The sequence below is a fragment of the Lipophrys pholis genome (genome assembly GCF_963383615.2).
Source record: "Lipophrys pholis genome assembly, chromosome: 10".
In the NCBI taxonomy this organism is placed as follows: Eukaryota; Metazoa; Chordata; class Actinopteri; order Blenniiformes; family Blenniidae; genus Lipophrys; species Lipophrys pholis.
The window spans coordinates 1,767,977-1,794,934 of NC_137640.1; the positions used below are offsets into that span (position 1 = coordinate 1,767,977).

A 26,958-nucleotide genomic window follows, 5' to 3' on the forward strand; every position below is an offset into this window, starting at 1 on the left:
GGTGACAGTTTTTTAGAACTTAGAAATATGCATGCACGCACACGCAGACAACGCTGCAATACAGGTTAGATGAGTAAGGAGGGCAGGAGCACTGTGCTATTGTTAGAGAGAGAGAGAGAGAGAGAGAGAGAGAGAGAGAGAGAGAGAGAGAGAGAGAGAGAGAGAGAGAGAGAGAGAGAGAGAGAGAGAGAGAGAGAGAGAGAGAGAGAGAGAGAGAGAGAGAGAGAGAGAGAGAGAGAGAGAGAGAGAGAGAGAGAGAGAGAGAGAGAGAGAGAGAGAGAGAGAGACTCTAACAGGTGTAAAGCTGAACACCCAGAGTTACTGTCGACAGGTAAACAGGCAGGAGGGTGGAGGCAGGAGGGTGGAGGCAGGAGCTGCACCAGTAACCAGGCAGGGTGTCAGGTAAACAACCCGGCTGCCCTGCCCGTCTGCAGGGAAGCTATAGCTGGAGGAATACAGGCGGCGGCAGCAGCACTGAAAGGAAGCTATTTCAAAAGGCCTTTATCCTCTGCTGCCCTCTCTTTCAGAAACACACACACACACACACACACACACACACACACACACACACACACACACACACACACACACACACACACACACACACACACACACACACACACACACCCAGAGACTGAGGCAACCACAGAGGTGTTCGACCAGCTCGGCTTAACAGGTAAACGCACACATTCAGTTCGTCGTAGGTCAAAGGCTCGGTGTATGCATGCTGTTGGTTGTGAGAAAAATTCCCTTTCATGAGTTTTGTCCTGATTCACTGAAACAAGCGTCACATTTTGGTCCCGAGGGTCTACCCATAATGCATTGTGGCGCTGGAAGGTGAAAGCGGATTCTCTTGTGGCACTTCAATTTGATTCTGAGTGAGTGATTGAATTGAGCTTCTAGTGACTGAGACAGGAGGAAGCAGTGTGTTGGTAACACTCTGCGGCCGTGGTGTGAGGAAGAGGAGCTGCTGTTACAGTATCGCCGACCTGCTGCCGGTTTGTCTTGCTGTGTTTTGCATGTGTTGGAGGACGGGTGCACACACACATGAATACACATGAATACACCTGCACCAACACGGCTGCGAGTGGCTCTTAAACACAATGTAGTGCTGGATTCCTCTGAATGAGAAAGAGACGCTGCACTGTGATTCCAGGATATTGGTCATTACTTTCATTCAAAAAGCTTAATTTTTATTTTTATTTTGGATTAACAAAAAAAAAAAAAAAAAAAAGTTTTCATTGCAATTCATTCAACAGTAGTTGAACATTTACACATTTTCAAGTGAAAACAACAATTTAGTTTTGTTTTCAATGTGTGTTCACACAATAACGGTGATGAAAGCCACTGAAAACACAACTTTTGGAAAATGTTCAGGTTCCGTCTCCAAGTACCATGAACCATGAACACCACGGCTACAATAACTAGTAGTTCTGCACATGCTCAGTAGAAGGACAATAACAACAAAGTTTCCTCCCGGTCTCATGACTCCCAGTCCATATTCTCCTGGGACTTGGTGCTTTTATTTTGACAGCCACCGTACAAACAATCCAACTTCATCGTCTGTCCACTGTTCGTGTTTTCCCATTGTTAATGTTTAGCGCGTATTGTTCTCTGTGTGGATGAGTGTTTGGTTTCATTACTAAATATAAACAATAGCACCTACTAGTGGCCCCAACGTGAAAAATAACCCCATCCTTTTTAGCGTTAATCATCCTTCGGTGTGAACAATAATGTTTTAAAAGCATAAATCTTTTCTGAAACGAAGCAAAAAGGGTGCGTCATTCAGTTTTCTCTAATTTGAGTGAAGAAGTTTGGCCATAGCAAAGGTAATTATCAAGACAGAAAGCTCATCTTAAGTTTAAAAGGATATATATATATATATATATATATATATATATATATATATATATATATATATATATATATATATAATTGGGACTCACATTCTTTAAAGTGCTTGAAAATAATCACTTTGATGAGAACTTGTCAGCCAGACAGACTTTTTTTGGCCTTTTTGTGTCTGTTGAGGGTGATATTTAAAAATGGAAAGACAGAAAGCCCCCAGATCTTATTTTGCTACTTTTTCCTTTGTGTCAGGATAAAATTTTCATAGTTATCTGAATATCATGCATATTTAATTTACATAATTTTGCCAGAAACATTTCCCCAGACTGGTGTTTTCTGGCCCCTGAGGCCAAACGGCCCCGAGCTGGGAGGTCAGGATCGAGTTGTGCTGGCCGAGGCGAACTGGAAATAATAGGGATGCAAAAAACATCCTGAGTTGTAGAGCTGACTCCTGGCATGTAGTACCTATCTGTCCTCAGTAGTAACACTGGCCACTTTGATGCATTCTATACAGAAGATTGTGATGGATTATGCACATTATATGGAATTATATAATCGATTAAGGTTTTTTATTAAGGATTATGTTGCAGCTTATTGAAAAACACCAAAGATGCAAGGCAAATACGATCCAACTAAAAGTCAGGATGGAAAGTTATTCGACTTTGGCTTTCTCTCCTGATCTGACGCCAACAGGAGCTGCAGGTCTGACCCCTAAAAGCTCATTCAGTTGTTGAAAAACATGACATTGGACAGGAAATCTGTAGCCACTGAAATCAACCCTGAAGTACGAATGGCCCTTGTTCCCTCGACACAAATCCGATGGAATTCCTTCACTGGGTTTGTGTTTCATAAAAAAAGGCCTGTGATCAAGAAAGTCTAGAAGGAAATTTTAGGGTTGTATGTATGAAGACCATTTATGTTTATTATTTACATCTTTTAACTTTTAATTACTTTGGCACCTAATTCTCTTCTTTTCATGCAGTTCTATCTCGTACACCTTTCACCAAAGCTCCTGGTAAATCCTGGTTTTATTGGGAAGGTTCACACGAACTCCCTGCTTCCTGGTGCTGTTCTGCACCTGCCGCTCCTTTGATTTTCTCCTGGTCCCCCTTTTCTTTTTTTTTTATACCTTCCTCCTGCATTGTTTCTGCCTTTAATATCATCTGACATTCCTTACCTGTGAGCAGATGCAGTATCACCTGTCGTCTGTTCGCTTTTTCTTCTCCAACAAGATCTGATGTGTCTCTCAAACAACAAAAGGGAACAGAAAGAGTGGGGGGGGGGGGGGGGGGGGGGGGGGGGGGGGGAGGGCTGGAGAGGATGGGGGGGGCTAGTATCTCAGACAGTCCGGCACTTTCTTTGTTATCTGCTTTCTGTATGGGAGAAAGGCATCCTACCTTCTATATTATCATCAGGCATTGATAAGGACAGGCCCAACTACTCGTCTGTAGCACAAAGGCAAGCTGATACCTCCATCCTGTGTGTGTGTGTGTGTGTGTGTGTGTGTGTGTGTGTGTGTGTGTGTGTGTGTGTGTGTGTGTGTGTGTGTGTGTGTGTGTGTGTGTGTGTGTGTGTGTGTGTGTGTGTGTGTGTGTGTGTGTGTGTGTGTGTGTGTGTGTGTGTGTGTGTGGGGCCGTGTCTGAAAGGCCCAAAACACCAGGGGATATCTCACCCTTTCATTCCCACGAAGAGATAACGGTGTTTGGTGTGACTTTGTTGAGACTGATATTGGAAAAAAATCTCACCTCTGTATGACGGAGCTCAATGACATCAGAGCAACAAACAAAAAATAAAAATCTGTAAATAAAAACCTAGACAATAATGTGTATTTTCAGGAAAAAAGGAGAGAAGACGAGCTCATTCCCAGCATCTTGTGTGGAGAGAGAATTCTGTAGACTGAAATGGGGGCACTAAGATAACAATACCAGTATCAGGTCATTGGGTCTGATACTGCATGGAGAACTTGTAATGTGTGATTGTCAGCACCTGGTGGCTTTAGTGTACAATGGGTGTTCAGGTTGTCGGTCCGCCCTCGTTTGTGTCTCTGCCCTCCTGTGCTTTTGGAGCGTCAGCGTTTTTATAAGACTTTGCTTCCTTGAACTAGTGAACTTTTGGATTTTTAGTGTCTGGCATGATGAATCCATGAATTGTTTGACTTAGAAAATACATAAAGGCTCAAGGTTACTTTATTTGTACCTTTGGGTGGATTTGTTTGGCAGAATTTGTGATGTATTTGGGAGGTCATTAACGAAAAACACACAATTAACCAGACGGGTAGATATACTTGAAGAAATACTCAACGTTTTGTCATTTCCAGTCGGTAGATAAGATAAGATCAACATACATAAAATAGATATTTAAAAAATAAAACAACAAACCCCTAAAATATAAGACAGTAAAACACCTCGGAGAGATAAAATCAGCCACTGACCGAAATCCAGGATAAAAGCATACAATAAAATACGAGTCGCGATAATAAATGGAGTTAAGAAATACATGAATAAATAGAATAGATAAGATAAAGTGTAATGTGCTGCATGTGGTTTTTACAGTGAAAGTCAAAGATGGCGTGGCGGCAGCTCCAGCCAGAATATAAACATTTGAAAAAGCTCCAGACGTTGTCAAAGAAAGAGTCTTGAATCCTGGAGAAAGTCTGGATGTAGTGAAACTGAAGGTTTTTCCAGAGAGAATCCAGATGTGCAGAGATCCAGTGGACAAACGGGATCTTGTGAAATGAAGCCTCGGGAATCTTCTGGAGGTTCTGTGACGCCGAGACGTCAACAAACCTGGGATGTCCCGCCAAATTAAAATGCTGGAAATACCAGTTTGTATGACTCTAATGAGGAATTTCCTTCAGAAAGATTCTGACAACGTTTTAGAGACGAATATCGACTAAAACTGGATCCTAAATGTTTTCATTTTCCCGTGTGAATTCCAGTCGTTACTTTTCTCCATCTCTCAGTAAATTGCTGCCTTCGACACTGTGAGCGGTCAGCGAGAAGTAAGGAGGAGCAAATGAGCTCTGAAATACCAACTCCTTGGTAAAACACACTTGACGTGACCTTTACTTAACGGACAAATGGAGTCGCGTCTGGAGACCCGCTCCCGACTCCGGAGTGAACGCCGTCTGGCCCGGCGAGGAAGGGTGAGTGCGTCCGAGCCCCGGCAAGTGATAGGGATGGAGGTGTGGGTGTTTGGGGCAAAGCTTTATCATTCCAGTGTTCACCTGGAGGGATTTCTGTGTCTAACGAGTACAATGCTGACGCCACCTGGAGTTTCTTCTTGTTTTGCCACCGTTGCTCCTTCCATTAAGTCTGAGCAACTTGCAAACATTTGCATTGAGCCAGTGACCTTTATTCTGTGTCTGTGTGATCAGTATACACTCTTAATCTTTGTGACGAGGATTACTCTTGTATTTTTAGGCACATACTGCCTTTGATACCGACGTGTGGCTGTTTACTCGGTATATAATATCATTAGATGGTTGAATGGCACGACATCCTAACACATTGTGAAGAGTGCAATGCATTTTTTTTTTTAAATTGTGGGAATAGATTACAATATTTGTTTAATCACACCAGTATTCTTTAAAAAGCCAATACGATGGTTGAATCTGCTTTAAGTTTCTGAACTATTAACCTTCGTTAAAATATTCACTGGTTCGTTGAGAAAGGTGATCGAAGACGTCAAAAACTCGTGAACACTTTTCTTGAACATGGAACAAAGAGGAAACTGATAATCGAGCCAAACGGGCCCGTATGGGCCGAGGCCAGCGGTGCGCCTGGGATCTTGTTCCACACACAGTCAACAGAAGTGAAGCCTTTCAGGAATGCCAAGCACAGTCTTTTTGCTAAATGTGGCAACTTTCCAAATCCTCTTAACAACTCTTTTTGAAAAGAAAAAAAAAAAGAAAAAGGGACCTCAGTAGCATATTTTCCTTTTGTTGGATAATTTCCCAGCGTTTTGGAGATCCAGATGATGCCGCTTCGCAGGAGGTTCAGTCGGTGTCCAGCCGTCCCGCCAATCTGCAGCTAGAGCAACGGATATCAATCTCATCTATGCTAAGCTAGCTGATCAGGCTCTCGCTATAAACCAGGGATAGACAACGCGGTGGCTGCAGACACTTTTAGATCGTGACAGGAAGTTATGTTACATAAAACTCTTGATTGTTGTGTTAAACCCAACAGTCAATACCGTTGCGATACTAAGGCCCCTTTTACGCGACAATGTTTCACGTGACAACAACTAATCTGTTAAAAAAAAAGGTGTTACGTTTCCACTGCAGCAGCAGAAACACTGACAAAGATTTAGTTAGTCTGCCAGGCCATGGGAGGGCGCTGTTGCTTGATTTTGTAATGAAATCACACAGACACGTGTGCAGATTGATACGCAATAAACGTAAAGAAAATGGAGAGCACCCGGCATCCGTATGGACTGATGAGGAATTGGATGCTATCAGGGGAGAGTCTCAACTATTAAACTACTGAAAACTAGAATACAAAAGACAAAAGAAAAGAAAGTAGTACATATGCCAGGCCTTTAGGTGGCGCTATAACTGCCACAGAAATACACCAAAATTGCATTTGAAGACACAGAGAATACACCGGTTCCTCCTCATATTTGAGAAATGGGGATAATTCCGTAAGGATTTAAAATGTATAAACACATAATAACATGTTGCAGAATTCCGGCGTGTAGGTGAAGTACGAGTCCATTAATCACAGGTTGTCAATATTTGGGTCATGTGTATATTTTATGTCTGCATGATTTGTTTTCCCAGGAGAAGGCACTTTGTTTTTGTGCAGTGGCTTTTTGTTTGTCCAACTGCTGAAGCTGCTTCTGCGACTCCTGCAGTGAAGTGATACTGCATTTGTTAGGAGCAGCAAATCTTACATGGCTTCCAAGTGCTTTCCCGGCTAATATAAATCAGAACAACCCTCAGCGCCACCCATTGCTACCACAGCCGTCATATATTGAAGTGCAAATCCAGCCGCAATCTGGCCGATGCCCATGCACAAGACAGCCGGGAAGAGCAGCTGCAGCTGTCCTCACTGTCAAAGTTGTGCATAGCGAAAAGAGAAATGAGCAATAAATGCATAATGTGAAGTGTCACATCGTGTCGACTTCAAGTGTCCACACTGTGTTTTGCTAAACTGGAAGTCTGTCACAACTGCTCTGGCCTGACATACTAAGTATTCACATGCATCCGGGAACAAAGTGTATCAAGGAAACACACCCTGTGTTGTCGGATGACGGCACAAACTCTGCATCCCCTCTCATTCTGTGGCCTCAGCTGCTCTGGTACTCAAAGTACGACTTGCACATGTCAAAGAGAACTGCAGTGAGGTGCTTTCTAGAATCAACAGCAGAGAAACTGGAGTTCTTGTATGTTGTATGTTGGGGTGAGTGGAAGTGTTTGACTTTAATGTATTCAATTCTGCAGAAATTCTTTTTTAAATTTAAATGGCTAAACAGCCTTCAGTTAGTCCCGTTTACACGATGATTCAAGAGAAAATGCATTAGTGTTGCACGTTCTTTTCAGAAACGTTTCGCGTTTACACAGGAAACGGCAGAAACTCTCAGAAATGAATGCACTGTTCACATTGGGCCACTAGTGGGTGCTGTGGTTTGTTTTTGTAATGGAAGCACACACACATGCAGCAGAGAACAAAGAGCTCTAAACATGAACAGTGGGAGAACACGGACATTCTAGTGGACAGACCACCGAGTTGGATTGTTATTACGGTGACTGTCAAAATAAAACTACCAAGTTAGATTGTTATTATGGTGACTGTCAAAATAAAACTATCAAGTTAGATTGTTATTATGGTCCTAGTCCAAGTCCTAGTAGAATATTGACTGGGAGTCATGACACCATGGAGGAAACTTTGCTTTTACGGTCCAGCTACTGAGCATGTGCACAAGGATTAGTCGTTACTGCCCTGGTGCGTAGTAGCAGTATTATTAGCAGTAGAGATGTTGAGTTTTCACGTTCCCGAGACGGAGTCGTAGGGATTTCAAAAAAATTCCCCCCTGGGAGCAGTTTTGAAAAAGTAGCATTTTCAGTGACACCAACCACAGTTGTCATGTAAAGAGACACCCAGAATGCAATGCAGTTTTGTGTCATATTGTGCAAAATTCTGTTTCAGTTTTTAAAAGTGTGTTGCTCCAACCAGCCAATCAGAAATCAAACCCTATATAGTGTCATCGAGGGTTTAGCCAATCCCAATCAAGGTAGGCCCTCCCTTTGACTCCTCCCACAATTAGGCAGCTCTGGTATGGCACATGGCACCACGAGAGGAAGTACTTCCTTCTCTTCCTTCTCTTCCTTCTCTCCTTCGCATGGGCATGTGTGGGCGGAGCCAGTCTGGCTCACACAGACACAGCAGATTCTGAATGCAGCTCCTATGATCCAATATTCAAATGGAGGAAAATCAAGGAGAAGCTGGATTTGGGGCCAGAAACTTGGAATATGTGTGGAGCAACCCGTGTGATATTTTTGAAAAGCTGGATAATAGGAGATCTTTAATATGGGATACTGGTTTGTGTGGTTTCTTAATGGTAGGCAAGGACCTGACATACTTCGCAACACCAGAAGAAACTCATCCTGATTCAGTTTTAAAAGTTACCTCCATCCCTTGATAATGCTCATTTCTAAAGGGAGGGGCTCAAACAAATTGGCAGAATGCCTGGCAGGGGGATTATGGCAACTATTAATGTCAGCATATGTCAGTGTGCTTTACATCAGTAAAAAAAAAAAAAAAAAAAAAGCTTTGCATAATAATGTTTAAAATAAGTTCAACATGATACTAGGTGGTAAGCTCAGTGGTTGTCCCCAAGATGAAGCGTGTAAATATACATCAAAAGGAATAAAACCGAGCATGCCCATGCTGCACACTTCAGCGTGACGGCGCCAACTGCCATGTGTGACAACCTGCACTGACACGGAGCAGCCCGTCACAATGTGAAGCAGTCTTTCATCTGGAAAAAACCCAAATTGTCGTCAATTATTAAGACTTTGAAACTGACACTTTTGGCGAGTGCCTAAGCCTTTTCTAAAAAAAAAAAAAAAAAAGAAAGAAAAAAAAAAGTACGTCAAGTATTAAGTAGTGCTGAGATACACGGCGTGGGAGGAAGCGCCAATTATAGTCCGTCTACTTCATCTTGTTTTGTTGAGGGAAGAAAAATTGTCATTATGGGCTGAAAAAGACACTACGAATGGCTTCAGCATGCATAACATGAAGAGTGAGTTGATCCATATGGTAACACTGTTCTCATGTGCACACACACATGCATTGATCAACCCCCCCCCCCCAACACACACCCACCCGGTCGATTTGACACGTTCATTACGGCTCCATTACAGACTTTATGAAAAGCAGCAACATTATGTTTGTTGTTTTCTCTCTCTCTCTCTCTCCGTCACATCATAAATAAATCCTCTGGAGGTAATGGCTGTCCTGATGGGGATTTAAACTGAATCCTTCTGTGTGTTCGCTGACATGCGTGTGCACACCATGTCACTTGATATGTCGTAAATATCTGGGCATGCTTGTGAATCCTTGGTTTACAATTTCCAGGCTTTTTGCGTTTGGTTATTTTCCCATCTTGCTGTGCTTTTGACGGTCATTTGCCCTGATGTGTTTACTTCTCCGGCTCCATGTGTGCCTGGAGAATCCTTCACATGGCCTTTGTGTATTTGTATGTACCATGTATTTCCACGGGTATTTTGTTGTGAGTTTTCCTTTCGAAGGACACCTTTCACAAAGCGGTGAATCACGTCTTGTGGAACTGCGCCGCTGCAAGCTCTACGTTCACACTTACTTTCCCTCTGGTGCTGCGGGGATCATGTTGCTCTGAGGCGCCTGCCAGTCGGCCACATCACAGCGCCGTGTCCATATGGTGTGCCTACAGCTGAAAGCCTCCTCTCGTTGCTTTTCGTGTACTCTGTGGATTCCCTTCAGGTTCATAGAAGCATCGCTTGGTCTCTTTCATTGTTGTCACACTCATCTTAGCTTCGGGCCGCATTGAGCCCTGTGTAATCTCAACTGGGCCAGACCAGAGAAATGATTGCATGAAATCTGTAAAGGAAGACGATTTCACGATTTTAACTGAGTTTAATGGCACTTTTTTTTCCCACAGTGGCTGTACCTCTATAAGACAGCCTATTTTGAACAACATGATGTCTGAAATGCAATTCTGATTCTCTTTATGCAATTCAGTTTCTATTGAGTCGAACAAAAACGCTGTCATTTCAAGACAATCTTACGAAGAAAAACCCAAAACACTTGAGCCAGTAGAGGAAGCAGTGGATAGAAAGAAGTCGTTCCCGGTTGGAGTCAGGAGATAGGAGGAGGAAACTGAGAGACCAGACAGACAGATTGTGGGGAGGGATATAAACCGTGGTTCAGGAAGGGGGCAGATATTCTCTGTTCAAGTCAGCAGACATAAATCCTCTCGCCACAGACGGATGAGGGCAGGAAGCTCAGTGTAGTCTTTTCAGATTTTAGCAAAGAAGGTATCAGCTGTTCAATACTTCACTGTGCTATACTATACCTGCTGAATGTACTAAAGCCGTGCCACACACAGTAGGTGATCAGGTAGCGGGGGATGGGTTTCAGTTGCAAAGCTTAATTGCCCTTCCACTTATAAATAAGTAAGACACCAAACCCAGAATTCTCCCCCAGTGGTTGGATTGAGGACTTTACATTTGCCTTTTGGTGTGAAACCCCTTTGTGGACTGCTGAATCACTGAAAGTAAATTTACCAGGTAAACTGAGTTTTACAAAAAACATCACATCTGTTGTCCTCCCCGTCACATTTCCACTGCGATCGGTGTTTCCGCGGTCTACACTGGTCCTGAGACGGGCTGGTTTTGGTGGATGGACCTTGACCTTGCTGACCTTACTGTGGATGTCAGAGGCAATCTTTGATTCAGTCCTATTAGTAGATCAGCTTCCACAAAGCTGCCCGTCCAATAACACTTCATTATTATGAAGGTTTAGTAGATTAGGCCCAAACTGTTTTGAAATTGGGAGATAATTATTGGATGGAATACGAGACAGCTGCATTACATTAAAGAAAGGGACACATTTTCCTGGCAGTTTCTGACTGTGTGAGCTAGAACATCTTGGTGATCTTTGATTGTGGCCTACAGAATTTGGTCTATGATGAGCAGATGGTTACAGTCATGGTTGTGCAACCACAGATAACCTAGGACCAGATATCATAATCAGCATCTCATGATGAGCTTTTAACAACCAGTGCAACACTGTTAGTTAAGGCGAGTTTCCCTGACCATACCAGGAACCTGCCCTATTCTCTGCCATCCATGTTTATTTGTTCCTCAACAATATATATGTCATCACTATACGTGCTTATGCTGTGATATACAGGTCTGGCCTCACTCATATTGGATCGTATTTGTCAGATTTTCATAATTAGTGGAGATTTCTTTCCGACTCAGAGGGAAATACATGAAGGTCCCCACAGGATTCGTGAGCCTTGAAACCAACATGCAGGTCGATGGCAACCCTCCAGTGCTACGTGCTGTGAAAACTCAACATTCATTCCCCCAATCAGAAGGGCTGTTTTCAGGTGGATAACTTCACTGCCAAGCTGGTTCAGGCTGAAGTCGCCAAAACACACAAACACCCAGATCCACCAATGGATTCACTCCAACTCATCCCTCTGTGTGTGTGTGTGTGTGTGTGTGTGTGTGTGTGTGTGTGTGTGTGTGTGTGTGTGTGTGTGTGTGTGTGTGTGTGTGTGTGTGTGTGTGTGTGTGTGTGTGTGTGTGTGTGTGTGTGTGTGTGTGTGTGTGTGTGTGTGTGTGTGTGTGTAAATAATCAAGGCTGACTGGTGGAGTTACACAGAATCAATCTCTCTCACTGAACTACAAGCCACACCTCCATTAACCCTTTCCGGACCCACAGATCAACCCTTTTTGAAATTATTGGATAAAGACATTGGTCTTGTACCCATAAGTTACAGTTTCAGGAGCTTCATAATTCTTCCTTTATTAAAAAAATGTTTTCGATAAGCTCCAGAGGTGGGCGAGTTTAGCACCTGTTTTGTTTTGGTTTTTTTCTTGTTTTTTGAATGATTATATGCTGACAGGAAACCTTTTTTTTGTTTCATTCCTTTTTCCCTTTTTCTTTTTTGGATGGAAAAAGAAGAAACAAAGGAACGAAAAAGAGGGGATAAAAGAAAGAAGGGAATACTAGAGAAAAAAGAAAGAAAAAAAGAACAAACTCCAGATTCAATCTATTCTAGTTGTTCCATTCATTTAATTCTACGGTACATTATTAATCCCTCGGGGTAATGTCTTTACCGAACGGACCGCCAGTGGGCAGCCACAGTATGGCCATTACTCAAGTTGAAATGAAGTGACTCATGTCAAATATCATTTTCAGAAATATTTCACTGGCCACTGTTTCAAGTTCAGGATGGTACATTAAGCCATTGTACTGTTTTCAAGTACAATGTATGAACATCTCTGAAGATGTTTGCTCCAGTCACCAAGCGGATATCTTGGGGAATAACATCCAGCTTGTGAAGGAGAGATTTTGAGGTGGATCTCTAGATTACATAGCCATAATCTAGGATTGGAGAAGTTGTTTGACTGTGTAAAGGAGGATTTCCCTTCGTGAGCAAAACATTTATGTGGGTTTCAAATGCATGTTTACTGTTGAGCCCCTGAGATACCTTTAGCTTCCAATGTACTCTATTTCACAGCGATCCAAGGAGGAGATTTTGAGGGGAACTCTCCACATGTGGCATATTTCCATTGAAACCTATCCATCATCACAACCACACATATTTATGTTATAACCCAGCATTTTCTTTGTATTTAAAACTATATGGAGAATGGAAAAAGCAAGTTGGAGGCCATTGAGGCCGGCCTGTAAAGAAGACAGCGCAGTAGTTAGTGAGGGAATAGATGTGTATATAATGGTGTCATCAGCATATTACCTGCACCATCACACACAGTGGGATGTTCTACGCACCATGTGTTATTGAAAATAACACTCAACAGAGTAATCAAGCTTCAAACTGTTCCTAATTTTCTGTAAAACATCAGTGATATCAGAGGGCAGAGTTAGAAATGACCACCATATCTGAAAACACCCACACAAATGTTCAGGATCAGAAGAGCAAACAAGCTAATTTATGTTTTCTTAACAATTGAAAAACAAACTTTCAGTATAACTGTAGATGAAAACTAAACCGCAGCAGACAGTGGAGAAGAGGTACTGCCAGTAATGGTCCTTCTCTCAGATCCAGGCCTAACATACACCCATGTTTTCTTCATTCTTCCTGTTGCTACCAGGATGAAAGTGAAACTTAATGACATGACTCTCAGGTTTGATTTTATACAAGGCTGACAGTGGTTCTTGAATAGCCTCAGCTCGGGCTTCAGAAAGGACTCACCATCTTTCCAGGGTTCCTTCACGATGCTGTGTTCTCATCTGTGCTTCTATTTTCCTTTTCACATCGTTTCATCTTCTCTTTGCCCTTCGAAGTCCAACAGTGGACATCTGATGTATTGGACTGTTAGTGGACTCAGCAGTGGATGTTTTGCTTCCCGGGGGGGGGTCTTGTTGTGAGGTAAGAGGATGGTGTAATTGCATGTATGACGCCCAGAGCTGGCCTCATGGTGTGTAATCAGCACCTGGACCTCAGCGCAGGAGTCGTAGGTCAAGGATTGGTCCTTTAAGCTGCTCTCCTCCTCCTTCCCACCGATAGATTCAGTGGATTAAACCTCTCGTCGCTGTGGGAGACAAACACTAACGCTGCAGCTCTGCTGATTTTACAGTTTCATCTCTAAAGGGGATTTGTAACACAATTTGCTTTTGGCTTCACCTGTATCGTGAATCTTGCTGCTTTATCCATTTATCAGAGAAGAGACCATGTTTAGGTCCTGACTCTTTTAACCCTTTCAATCAGGTTTTAACCCAACTAAGCCTAGTGAGTAAATTACAATGTGATTGTAATACATTGCATTACATTTTTGTGTTAAGAATTGAGATTGGCGTCGTTTGTGAAGCATTTCTAGCTCCAACAATGTGGATGCATAACTCCACATGCTGTTGTTGGTTCTGTTTGTTAAAGCTCTCCGTTCTCAGTTCAGTACACCCGATTGATGCATTTTACTTGAATACGTTTCCAAAACTGAATGTGGCACCAGGGTAGCATCACATTAGAAAACACTGGAAGGAATGCACGCTCTGTATTTGTGGTCACAAGCAGTGTAAAACTCAAACTCCTCATTAATCTACTGTAGCTTGTGCTTGGTGTCCATCATACTGTATTTGATATCAATCATAACCAATAAAAGAAAGAAATGCAAGCAAACAGAAATATGCATTTCTTTGTGTGGGAATGTAAATATATATGTTTTATATGTGATGTTAGGGAATCAGTCCTAATGTGTGTAAAAGCTCCATTTAGAAGTCTTTCTTTTACACATAATCATTGTATGGTTCCACAAAATTCTCCCATTGATCTTATGTCAATAGAATTTTGAATTTTACAGTTTAATTACTGATATATTTATGCTTTCCACACGTGGCCCAGTGGAGGAAAGGTTCTCACTGTTGGCTTTCGGGAACTTCCACTACCTTCTTCAAATCCGTCTCTTCAGGCTAATCGGTGACTCTAAACGGCCCGTAGGCATATGAAAATATGTGTTAGTAATTGTGTGCAAAGAACTTATGACAGTACTTGTACTTCTTGTGCAAATCAGAAAGGAATCATTCAGAATTAAACTCACTTTTCACTGACTTGGGCGTCGACTCCTCCTCCCCATTGACGTCTCCCCGCCGTCTACATGTGAGCTAATGTGAAATGAGGGGGAGCTCAATTCCTCATTCCTGCTCCGAGTACATTCAGAGCCACTGAAGTGAAACTGAACTTCTGACCAAAGGATTGTCTGACAGTCCACCTCTCACAAGACGGTGAACTGAGAAAATAAAAGCATGTTTCAGTCGGATCAAAAATCCCTTCTCATGTTGAACAATGTTAAAAACTCCCTCCTCTCATGTGGAGCAGGTCGGCGTTGAATATTATAAACATTAGGAAATACCACTTTCTCTCTCAAGCCCTGAAAACCAGCATGCGGTAAGCAGAGCTGCTCTCATGGCTTTGGTTTTCTTTGGTTTTCTTTGGTTTTCTTTGGTTTTCTTTGGTTTGTATTTGTCTTCTGAAGTTCACAACATCACGTCTTTAGGTAAGCATGAGAAAATCATCCGCGTGTCCATTGTTCAGCATTAAGAGACATTGGAGTGTCTCTTGACGTGTCGTCGAACAAGATCCCGGCTCGTCTTTTTGAGCGATGAAACACTGAAGCGGCAAACAGCCCAGAGTGCGGCTACAAGTGATCCGTCAAGATTTGACTACGAGTCGGTTGACTCAAGGAGTTTGAAAAGCCGACTATTTATAAAGTGTCACACCTCCCCGCTCTTCGCTCCTGTCTTAGCTGACGGAGGCGCCACCGCTTTTGTTTCACTGCCGATATTTAACATTGGCTGGTTGACGACGGAACTTTTGGGGGTGCCGAACCAAAAATACATATTTATTCAGATTTCTAAAACTTTGAATTGATAAAACTCTCAACAATTCCTGCACTTTGAAATGTTGTCATTTTCACACAGTTTCTCAAAAACCTCATATTTGTTGCTTTTGAAGAACAGCAGTCCTAATCTGGACAGGATATTGAGTTTTATTAACAATTCATACAGAATCCAAGTGGAACATTTGAAAGCATTTTTCTCACATTATGGGACTTTTTTTTTAGATGTCATTGATATTATGTTTAATGGGCCCTTGGTGGAGCCCCGTTGTAAGCTGGGATTGGCTCCAGCAACCCTGAACAGGATGAGCGATGGTTTGGATGGCTGGGCCTATGGGCAGTCACTTCAGGCTTTTTATACACTTATGCTACAATTCATTTCTGGAATTTAATTTTGTACCAAAAAGGACATTCCTCCATTTTGGATTATTGGTTTACCAAATGATCTTCATGCTGCCTTGCATGCATGGCTGACCATGTGTGCCACTGTTGCAGCTCTACTGGATGTAAAGTTGCATTCAAAGAGATCCTGGAGGCCAGAGGCAAGATACTGGACGGCCTCAACAAGGTCTTGATATAAGTCGGCACTAAAACGATGCAAAATTCACCAAAAAACAAACTGTACAGGATTCCGTGCCGTCAGTGGGAAGTAGTTGAACTTTGTGGAACATTTTGTGCTGCTGAGGCTGCGTGACGATTATGTGAAGCTCTTTTCTCAAAATGTAAACTGAAGAGGCTCCGGTAATCTGAGCCGACGATACTGTGACAATATATCCGGAGGCTCTCGCTGTCCTCCTCACAACAACCGAGTGGCATTCTTGCAAGGCGACCTGCTGTTTCAGGAGACAATCCTTTGTTTACAGGATTACAGCGCAGTAACTACACGTGTATTTGGCAAAAGACAATATTTACCTGCGTTTTTTAAACTTTTCTTATTGGCAATTTAATCATACACTGCCCACAGAGAACAGGTGTCATGACATGAGTCATATACTCAATACATTGGATAAGTATGGTAATAAGACCATCCATCCATCCATCCATCCATCCATCCATCCATCCATCCATCCATCCATCCATCCATCCATCCATCCATCCATCCATCCATCCATCCATCCATCCATCCATCCATCCATCCATCCATCCATCCATCCATCCATCCATCCATCGGACTAATAGGATATGACACTAACTGCAGGATGAACTTCCATGTTGTAAAAACCACAGAGCAGACATTAGCTCCAGTTGGTCGGTGAGGGAGACTGTTATTCATGATGTTCCTTCAGAGGCACATAAACCAACACTAGGATGGAGCTCAAGCAGGGATGAAGGCGATACTCCGTAGTGGTGCAGTACTTCAGCTTCAGGACTGTGCAGAAGGAAACTGTTGGCTGTCTATATTTGGTTTTCTAAAACCACTTACTCACATCAAATGTGTCTGTATTCAGAATGTACTCACAATTCTCTGCGTTATTTCCAGCTTGTAATGTGTCTTTTTGCTGCTCGGCACCCGGTGAGAACAAACTGGGTTGTTTGTGGCCACTGAAGTGAAATGAGTTTAATCCCCCTGGTTTAAAAAAAATAAAATAAATCTCACGATCCAATCCACTTTTGCAGTTTTCACAGCAGGTAATCTGTGTGCAAAGGCTGGGGCTTGGTCGTACTTCTCATTCGGTTATTCGTAAGTGTGTTTTTGGTAGAACTTCTACCTCAGCTCACACCTTGACTGTTAAAGTGACAGCTGCAACTCACAAATAAACTGCGATGGTGTCACGACCACATCCGTCTGAAGTGAGGGAAAGTTTTACTCGGAGTGAATCTTCATGACCCGACTGGTCTTCATGTTGTGGGAAAAGTTTTTAAAAAACATGTTACTTGCGTACAGCGTTGGAGATGTGTATAGAGATTGTGCAGCAGCTGTTAAATTAACTTGGAGGTACAACTCCTACATACTGATGAACTCCAGTTGAGTCTCTCGTGTGCGTGCGTGCGTGCGTGCGTGCGTGCGTGCGTGCGTGCGTGCGTGCGTGCGTGCGTGCGTGCGTGCGTGCGTGCGTGCGTGCGTGCGTGCGTGTTAGAAAACAGCCTTTAATTGAGCTGAAAGCACGACGCCACTGACTTGAGGTTTGGTTTCACCTGGACAGTCTCTCTCATGCCGCCACACCGAGCAGCAGCAACGCCACCCCGAGCAGCAGCAACACCACCCCGAGCAGCAGCAACACCACCCCTCCACTGCTGCTGGTCCTTCACCATGACTGCAAAGCGTCTCCAGGTCTTTCTCGTCTCTTATATTTCTCGTCCGCCACCATCTTCAGACGAGCCCTCCTTCGTTCTCCCTCTGGTTTCGGGGGTTTATTTGGCGGGTGACTTGCCTCGGATTCCGTTTTAAACGGGATATTTGATTGAAATGCTTTTGGGCCAAACAATAATTCCATGGAGGCTCTTGGTGTGAAACGTTGATGGCTTTGTTAAATCCTTCTTGGCCAGTCGCCAACATTCGGAAGGATTTTCAATTCAACTTTATTTATAGAGCACCAAATATCATTTCTAGGTGCTGAGAGGAGAGTTGTGAGGACCACTGATGGGCGAGTAACACATTACTGTAATCCGAGTAGTTTTTTTTTTTTCAAGTAACAAGTAAAGTAAAGGATTATATTTGTATCAACAGTAATTCGATTACTGTTACTTTCCCACAAGCAAGCCGTGTTACTTGACTGTCTTATATGACCGGCGCATGAGAATCTAACTTTTATCCTCAACTGCTGGATTTGATCTATTCAAATTGAGTACATACAGGTTTTTTTTTATTTTCCATGCTTTAATATAAAAAAATGTAAGGTACCAGAACAAATACTGCCTTTATTTTATTAAAATACAGTGCAATGTGCAGAAAATAGGTTTAGATGTTCAACGATTTCCTTCAAGTCAGAGACTGTTGCTTTTAATTCAACTTCTGCTTGATGCAACACGTCCATGAAGGTAAATGATCGGAATGAACAAAACGGAGTTAAGAAGAAAGAAAAGGGCTTCATGTGATTCAGCTTTATGAGACGGAATCTGCAGAACCAATCGAACGAGGCTTTATTGCCTGTTCGGGCTGCGCATCATGTTTTTGAAAGTGATGTGAGGACACAGCTGTGGTGAAGTTTCAGCTTGGTGTGAGTTCTCTATGAGGAGTGTCACATCGTGCTGCTCTATGAGGAGCGTCATGTGGTGCTGCTCTATGAGGAGCGTCATATCGTGCTGCACTATGAGGAGCGTCATGTCGTGTTGCTCTGAGGAGCCTCATGTGGTGCTGCTCTATGAGGAGCGTCATGTCGTGCTGCACTATGAGGAGCGTCATGTCGTGTTGCTCTATGAGGAGCGTCATATCGTGCTGCTCTATGAGGAGCATCATATCGTGCTGCACTATGAGGAGCGTCATATCGTGCTGCTCTATGAGGAGCGTCATGTCGTGTTGCTCTGAGGAGCCTCATGTGGTGCTGCTCTATGAGGAGCGTCATGTCGCGTTGCTCTATGAGGAGCGTCATATCGTGCTGCACTATGAGGAGCGTCATGTCGTGTTGCTCTGAGAAGCCTCATGTGGTGCTGCTCTATGAGGAGCGTCATGTCGTGCTGCACTATGAGGAGCGTCATGTCGTGTTGCTCTATGAGGAGCGTCATATCGTGCTGCTCTATGAGGAGTGTCATATCGTGCTGCACTATGAGGAGCGTCATACCGTGCTGCTCTATGAGGAGCGTCATGTCGTGATGCACTATGAGGAGTGTCATGTCGTGATGCCCTATGAGGAGCGCCGTGTCGTGCTGCTCTATGAGGAGCGCTGTGTCGTGTTGCTCTATGAGGAGCTTCATGTCGTGCTGCTCTATGATGAGCGTCATGTCGTGCTGCTCTATGATGAGCGTCATGTCGTGGTGCTCTGTGCGGAGCATCATGTCATGCTGCTCTATGAGGAGCGTCATTTTGTGCTGCTCTGTCAGGTGCGTCATGTCATGCTGCTCTATGAGGAGCGTCATGCCGTGCTGCTCTATGATGAGCATCATGTCGTGCTGCTCTATGATGAGCGTTGTGTCGTGTTGCTCTGTGCGGAGCATCATGTTGTGCTGCTCTATGAGGAGCGTCATTTTGTGCTGCTCTATGAGGAGCGTCATGTCGTGCTGCTCTATGAGGAGCATCATGTTGTGCTGGTCTATGATGAGCGTCATGTCGTGTTTCTCTGTGCGGAGCATCATGTCGTGCTGCTCTATGAGGAGCGTCATGTCATGCTGCTCATGTTCAGAGAGTTTCTGGCCTTGTTGCTCTGGATGTCCCGATCTGCTCCCTGCCCATGATGCTGCCCAGATAGTTGAACCTTGTTATGGACTGAGGGGCCGAAGGTAAAGGAGGCAGCCCAACGTGCTCTGATGCAGTTCCAGTGAGTCTGAACCTGAACCACCTCCTGAACCTCGTTCACTCTGCAGCCAAAAGAAACACGATTCACATTTTTTTACTCAGTGACTCATATCTGACCTGCAATTCCAATTTCCCCTCCAGTCCCAGGCCTCGTTCATATGTGGAACCAATTCTGATATTTTACTACTTCGACTGCTTCGTCATAGATGTCTGACTGACGTCACTGATAAGAGGAAGCAGCTCCGCCAGAATAAAAGCTGTGCTCTCTTCTCCCTCCTCCTCTTCTTCTTTCCTCCTCATGCTGTCTAGATTCTGTCGCTCATAATTAACAACCTCTGGAAAATGAATCTACAGGCTGACCTGTGTTGCCAGATATGGAGGGTATCCCCCAGTTGAGGACCCAAACTCTCTGACCTTTTAACTTTATTTCCTGCATTTGTGTGTTTATGACGTGTTCTTTATTACACATATAATAGTTTTAAGGTTTTAACATGATTCTACACAGGCTGAGATTCGGGCTGGTTTTTATTGAGGTGTTTGGGTTTTACCTTGTTTGGGCTGAAACAGTGAGTCACATCTGGCAACCCTGGTGCTGAGCGGCGTGCCGTGTGTAAATAGCGTGCTCAGCGAGACTTCACGTCGTCTTCTGGCATGAGCATAACGTTTACTTTGCTGGCAGCGTGGCGTCGCTCCTGGTCTAGAAGGTTTGTTGTGGGCTGACTTTGTCTTTTAGTGTAAAAACTAAGTCCTTGAACACGTGTGCCTCATTAAGGGAGGGATCTCTGCTGATGTGTGAGTGGGTTAAAGGTCATTTAACCAACTTTCATTCATGCATGAACCTCTTGAGTTGTGTAGTAATGTGAAAAGCGTGTATTCATTAGTGAAACAAATGAACAAGGAGTGAACGTGGTTGAAGTGTTTGTCATCCAGAGAGAAAGCTCTCACACAGTTCAGCATAGGCCTGTTTGCCTGAATGTTTCAAGTGCTCCCTTTTTCTTTCTTTTTTTTTATGATATTTGTTTATTTGCATTACCTTCAGCTTATTCCTCTGTTACAGGTTCAGGCAATCAAGTGGCCCTCTGTCCGTAAAAGAGAGTATGGCATGATGATTAACACGGCAGCAGGAGGATTCCTCCATTTGGTTCTGGCCAAGTCTTTTTGCCATCTGTCTCCATGGTAATAGATTGATTAATTCACAATTAGCTCCAGTGTTCAAAGTCCATTCTTGTCTGCTGCTAGGAGCAGGGAACATCTGGTTCACACACACACACACACACACACACACACACACACACACACACACACACACACACACACACACACACACACACACACACACACACACACACACACACACACACACACACACACACACACACACACACACACAGCCTTTGTTGGAGGGTGAGACATCTGCTGTTTGTTGTTCACGAATTATTGATAGCAGTAAACAGAAAGTTGAGGGGAAAACATGCATTTCTCATGCTGATGAAATTTTCACGACCTGTCAGCCCATTCAAGGCAACGCTTTGTTACCAAGCAGGACGGCGCCGCGACAATAGAAGAAGCTCCTCCACCACGCTTCTCGGCGAAGGTGGGGGGGCGGAGGACGGTGGGGTTGACAGAGAGAATAAAAATTCACAGGGGAGAGTTGGGGGACATGTGCAGGTTTTTCTTTTACTTTCTTGTAGGAGCATTTTTATATATGAAAAAAAAAAAATTACTACTACTTTTTACTCCTTTATGATGTCAGTGAAAATGTTGCTTTCACTTATGTACAGAGAAACCTGCATTTACAGCACATTTATGGATTTTTCCTCATGTTGTGATTTCAGATATGATCGTTATCGGTTATTTCCCACCGCCATGACTGATATTTGTTGATTGCAGGTTGCTGGGGTAAGACCTGCCTCAAAATCACAAATTGTTTGTAATGGAGGAGATTAGGTGACACATCTCAAAGACTTTAGTCAGGGCGCGTTCACGTTCTCCTTGGATCCGGACTGAAGTTCTCGTCTCATTTAGGCGACATGAAATCTCAAAGCTAACGAGAGATCTCTGGTCCCCTGGGAAACCTCGAGCTTGAAAAGACGATCTGTGTAGGGGTCGGCGTGAGAGGACATGACCTACTGCGCAATGCATTCTGGGTAGTAAACAAACGAAGCTAACCCCGTGAAGTGAAAGAAAAAGTTGGAAAAAAAAAAGTCTCCCGGGCAGACGTGGAGTAGTGAGGAAGACTCTGGTCTGAAGACGACATAGCACGGTTGTTTGGAGCTACCTGTTAGCCACGAGCTAACTAGCCTAGCCACCACAGGCTATCCACTTTAGGATGGGAAACATGTCATTACATCTTCAGCTGGTTTTGGCTTGTAGTTTTAGTATTTTAGACAATTTTTGACATTTGAGCTTTTTAACCATTCTGGCTCTTTTAAGCAGTTGTGCATGTTTCCCCTCATTTTCAATATTTTTTATTTTAGTAATTCTGGTCTCTTTCTTTGGTGTTTTATCATTTTTCCCCATTTATGGTGGTTTTACCTGTTTTTCCTTTTTTTTTCTTTTTTTTCTAAAGTGCTTTTGAGCCAGGAGTTAATAATCCTTTTGAAAGTGACTTAAGTAAATAAGCTAAAAAAAAAAAGATTTATTTAAATTTTTTTAGGTATAATTTAGTGAAAGCTTCATGGAGCCACTACAAAGCAGCTAAAGAACAACATTAGTTCCAGACCAACAGGTTGCAGACCCCTAGGCTGTATAAATAAACTTTGATCGATCGATTGATCAAACTGTAGAGGAAAGGTCCCAGATAGTTTGAAGAGGAAGGTCTATAGGACAGTAGTGAGAGCCGCCTGGCCGTACGGTGGAAATATGGTGGCAATTCCAAAAAGACTGAAGGCTGTCATCACAGAGGTTGTTGATATATTGAAAATTCTTTTTTAATGACAAGTGAAGCGGGAATATTTCCACCGATGTGTTCTTACCTTGAACACGCTGACGTCCGGGCATCAGGGCGTCGGCCAGGGACCTTTCTACGACACATACCCCCGTCTCACCGGAGCAGGAATAAAACAAGAAAATTATTTCTGCTTCATTTGTCGTTAAAAAATCTATAAGAATCTATAATATATGTTTAAGAATGACAAAATGAAAATAATTCAGCCGGAGGTTGAGGTTTTCACTGGGAGTGAGCAGAATGGACAGGATTAGGAGGAAAAGGAGGCTGAAGATAAAACTGGCAACAAGAGGAAGGTTAGTAGTGAACGTCATGAACGCAGAACGGGAGGACGTGCAGGGAATTGGCATGAGAAAGGACGACACTTATAAATAAATGGACACGGATTAATATCTATTTCAAATACTTGGTGCGGTGGGCAGGAAGGCCATTAGAAGGAACTAGAAAAAGCAACGGTGGATGAGTGGATTGATATTATTCATGATGTTTTTAAGAATTTTCCATAAGACTGCAACAAAATGTGTTCCTGGGAAGATGGATCAGGTATGTTAAACCAGTGAGGCCATATTTTCTATAACGTTAAAGGGTATGGAAGGTTCTTGACAGGTTTACTTCATGTTCAAAATTTTTCTTTTTTTAGTACCACAAGGGTACACCCACGTTTCCCTGTTCTAGGGAGTGTAGTTATTTAGTAGTATTATAATATGGTGGAAGGACCAATCATGCATCTGTACTGATTATATAGGTTTGCAGATAAACGTCAAAGGCAAAATGTTACGTGGGGAATTATGTGGGCAAAAGATTATAATAAAGAAAAGAGATGACGATACAAGAAGAAAGTTATGGAAAGATGATCTGCTTTGAGAACCCTGAACAGGAAAATGCCATAACAAGGAGAAGAAGACAGCAAGCAGGAAATTGAGGGTAAAGTAAAGAGAGAGAGATGTGGAAGTGAGTGTAATGACGGTGTTTGCCGCGATGATTATATCACACATTTGTAGCATGATTCAGTCTGGCTCCACGGCGAAGCTCCCGACTGCCAGCGGGCGGAGAGCTGCCCAGGCAGATAATGAAGGACGTGCTCAGGTGCACAGAAATGAGGCTGCGCTTCTTTTTGAGGTTTGGGGTAGTTTTGGTTTTTATTTCTCTATGTTCACCTCTCCAGCTCAGGAGAGCGTAAAACTTCGAGACGAATCACGTGAGCGTGAAACTTCCCCAGTATCACATTTTTATTCTGGGATCAAGCGATATATGTAAAACTTTTGACTGTTGCACTAAAACCTGCCATTGACTGTGTTCAAGGCTGGATAATGAAGTACCTCTAACATATTGTTGAGCTTTTCTTATTGTCTAGTTGAGAACTCCTAAATATGTAAATACTCCTTAGTACCTCTTCAATTCATGCCTGGCGTTCTGGGGATTGTAGTGCTGACTATAATATATACTGTATGTTCATATGGAACGTCACTCAAGAACCAAACTGTAAATAAACAAGTCGACCCGATTCTACTACAGTGAAATTATAACCATTATTCAACAACCCTCAAGTACAAACTTCAAGTCAGTTTGTGATAAAACTAGATTTCTTTCTCTTACTTCCTCAACCAACACCCAGAATGATTGTACTCAAACTTCATGAAATACTGTGTGTACACATAGATTCATAAGCACAACTGACTGAGAAGTGCTGCTTTAGTGATCTCCGCAGTAAAAGTACAGTACAATTTATGAAAATTAAATAATGCACGTAAAGCAAACAATGAAAACAATTTGGTGTTCGTGATTTTGATCATGTGTGTACTATATATATATATATATATATATATATATTACCTAATCATGTTATTGAATGCGTATCCAGTTGTTTTTCATTTGTGCCACTCACTTTCTTTTAGTGCTTCATGAAGCTTCATGAAGCACTGTCTTTATTCTCTGACTCCACCAGGGGGCGCTCTTGGTTTGAAGCTCGACGCTGAAAGACTGAAAACACACTTCATTACCAAACTTTTGTTGAACAGACAGCGCCATCTGGTGGCTCCAGAAAATAGACGGTGGTTCGTGAAGCTTCATTTGGCCGTCGCTACCTTCCCTGCCCTTGGTCTTGTTCCAGCTTTTTGACGTTTGAGCCTTTAAAATCAAAATGAATATTTCCCATTCTAATAATCAATTGTTTCAACATCTGAAATGTTTATGTTCTATTTGGTTCGGGAAGAAAACAGGTTTCTGAGATTTGTATCATTACTTTTAACACAGGGTCCCACTTCCATTTTTTAGATTTTGAGTTGCATGATATTTCAGTGAGCAGCAATGGCCTCCTTTATAGTGGAGGCCACTGAATCCCTCTGACTTACCAATAAATGTATCCGTTGTTCTTTGTGCTTTTTTCGTTTTTAAGTGATTGAGTTGTCGGTCTGTTTTGCAAATTGACAGAAATTGACATTGAAAAAAAAAAAATGTAATTCAAGGAAGAATTACACGACAACATCATAGGTAATACCATATTGTTCAGACCAAAAGAGCCGTTTTCATGATTTTCCACCAAATTAAATTTGTCTGGTGTCACAAAACATAGAAATTGCTGACTTGGATATCAACTCTGACGTCAAAATTATGCATCAACAGTTGCTAATAACACGATCAGCAAATAATAAGACGTACGTCTGGATATCTTTGGAAACTGAACAACCTAAATAAAGTGATAAAAGAAAAAAAATCAATGTCATGTCTGAATAATACATTTTATTTATAACGCACTTTACATTTACACAATCTCAAAGTGCTCCAGAAAAAAAGAGAGAACCCCATTATTCATTATTTATTTTTTTCCACCTTCCTCTTCAGGGTTGTTTTTCTTCCCTCGGAGATATTCTCCTCCTCTTCCCGGCCGCTTTATTGGCTCCTAGCGTTCCCTTTGTTATGTCCCCACTCTGCCGTCTGGAAAAGTGGTCAACTTAAGTGTTCTTTAGTGCTGCTCCTGTTGGGCGGCATATTTCTGAAACAGTAGCTGAGTGTTTATGGAGTGATATAGTAAGAGGATGCTCCTCCTTTATTTACAGAAGCGATGGCCTGAATACATATGTGTGTGTTTACCTTTTTTACAGCCTGCAGCGTCAACACATAGGAACAATAGGAGCATGAAGAGGTCAAATCACTAGTACAGTGCAGATGATGGTGTTACTGTGTGTAAGGAGCTATTGTACAGCTGGAGTTATTTCCCTTCATTTATCAGGATGTGCAAAGACCTTGACAACTGGATAGAAGTGGATTCAGTAGAAGCTTTTTGATGGTTTATGAGGGTTTTGTTTCCACCACCCTCTTTCCAAACCAGGGTTTCAATCCCTCTCCTGTTCTCCCCTTCTATCCTCCGAAGGGGAACTCTAAGATTTCATGCTCCCAACGTTGTGGGTAAGAGCTTGGAGATGAACCCTTCCTGTTCCAGCGTGACTGCACACCAGAGCACAAAGCAAAAAGTCCATAAAGACACAGAGGATCCAGGTTGACTGGCCGGCATAGAGTCATGACCTCAACCCGACAGAACACCTTCGGGATAAATCAGAGCGTAGAGCCAGGCCTTCTCGTCCCACATCAGTGTCTGACCTCATAAAATTCTCATCTGGAAGAATGGTCAAAAAGTCCCATAAACATAGTCCTAAATCTCGTGGACGGCCTTACAAGAAGAGTTGAAGCTGTTAAAGCTGCAAAGGCTGGACCGACATCATATTGAATCTGATGGTTTAAGAATGTGGTGACACTCACGAAGGCAAGGCGAACCAATACTTTTTGCAATATAGTGCAAAAACAGAACCTGTGTCCACACAGCCGTTTCTTCAGATCATTTGACCAGAAGAATCCACTTCCACGTTGGTCTAAATCTACCAGGATATCTCAGGAAGGTGTTTTGCAAAAAACGAACAAAAGAAAACAAAACCCAACTTCAGTCTCACCAGAAATACTGGAAATGAAGAGACAGAAAGGAGTAACGATTCACCGCAGCCATATGCAGAATGAGGTCAGCGCCGCCCTCGGACTCTCGGAACAGGATCGGCTAATCCTGATTAGTTGATTGCATGTGTGGTATATGCAAATTTCCTTAAGCAGCTCTGATCCAAGGTCAAGGCAATGAAGGCCATACGACCGCTCCACGTCTTATACTGCCAGAATAGATGTTTAAAAACGTTAAAAAGCAAGATGTGACACAGG

The 26,958-nt window shown here is 42.8% G+C and overlaps 1 protein-coding gene across 2 annotated transcripts in view; it reads left to right on the plus strand.

The window, feature by feature from the left end:
• The first annotated feature begins 265 nt into the window (after positions 1-265).
• naaladl2 (N-acetylated alpha-linked acidic dipeptidase like 2) overlaps positions 266-26,958 on the plus strand; it is a 376,461-nt gene continuing 349,768 nt past the window's right edge. Inside the window, exon 1 of one of the 2 annotated variants that reach the window (XM_080474206.1) lies at positions 266-676. The gene's annotated coding sequence lies outside the window, so the exon portion shown is untranslated. The remainder of the gene's footprint in view (positions 677-26,958) is intronic. The other variant, XM_080474205.1, reaches the window with a different exon arrangement.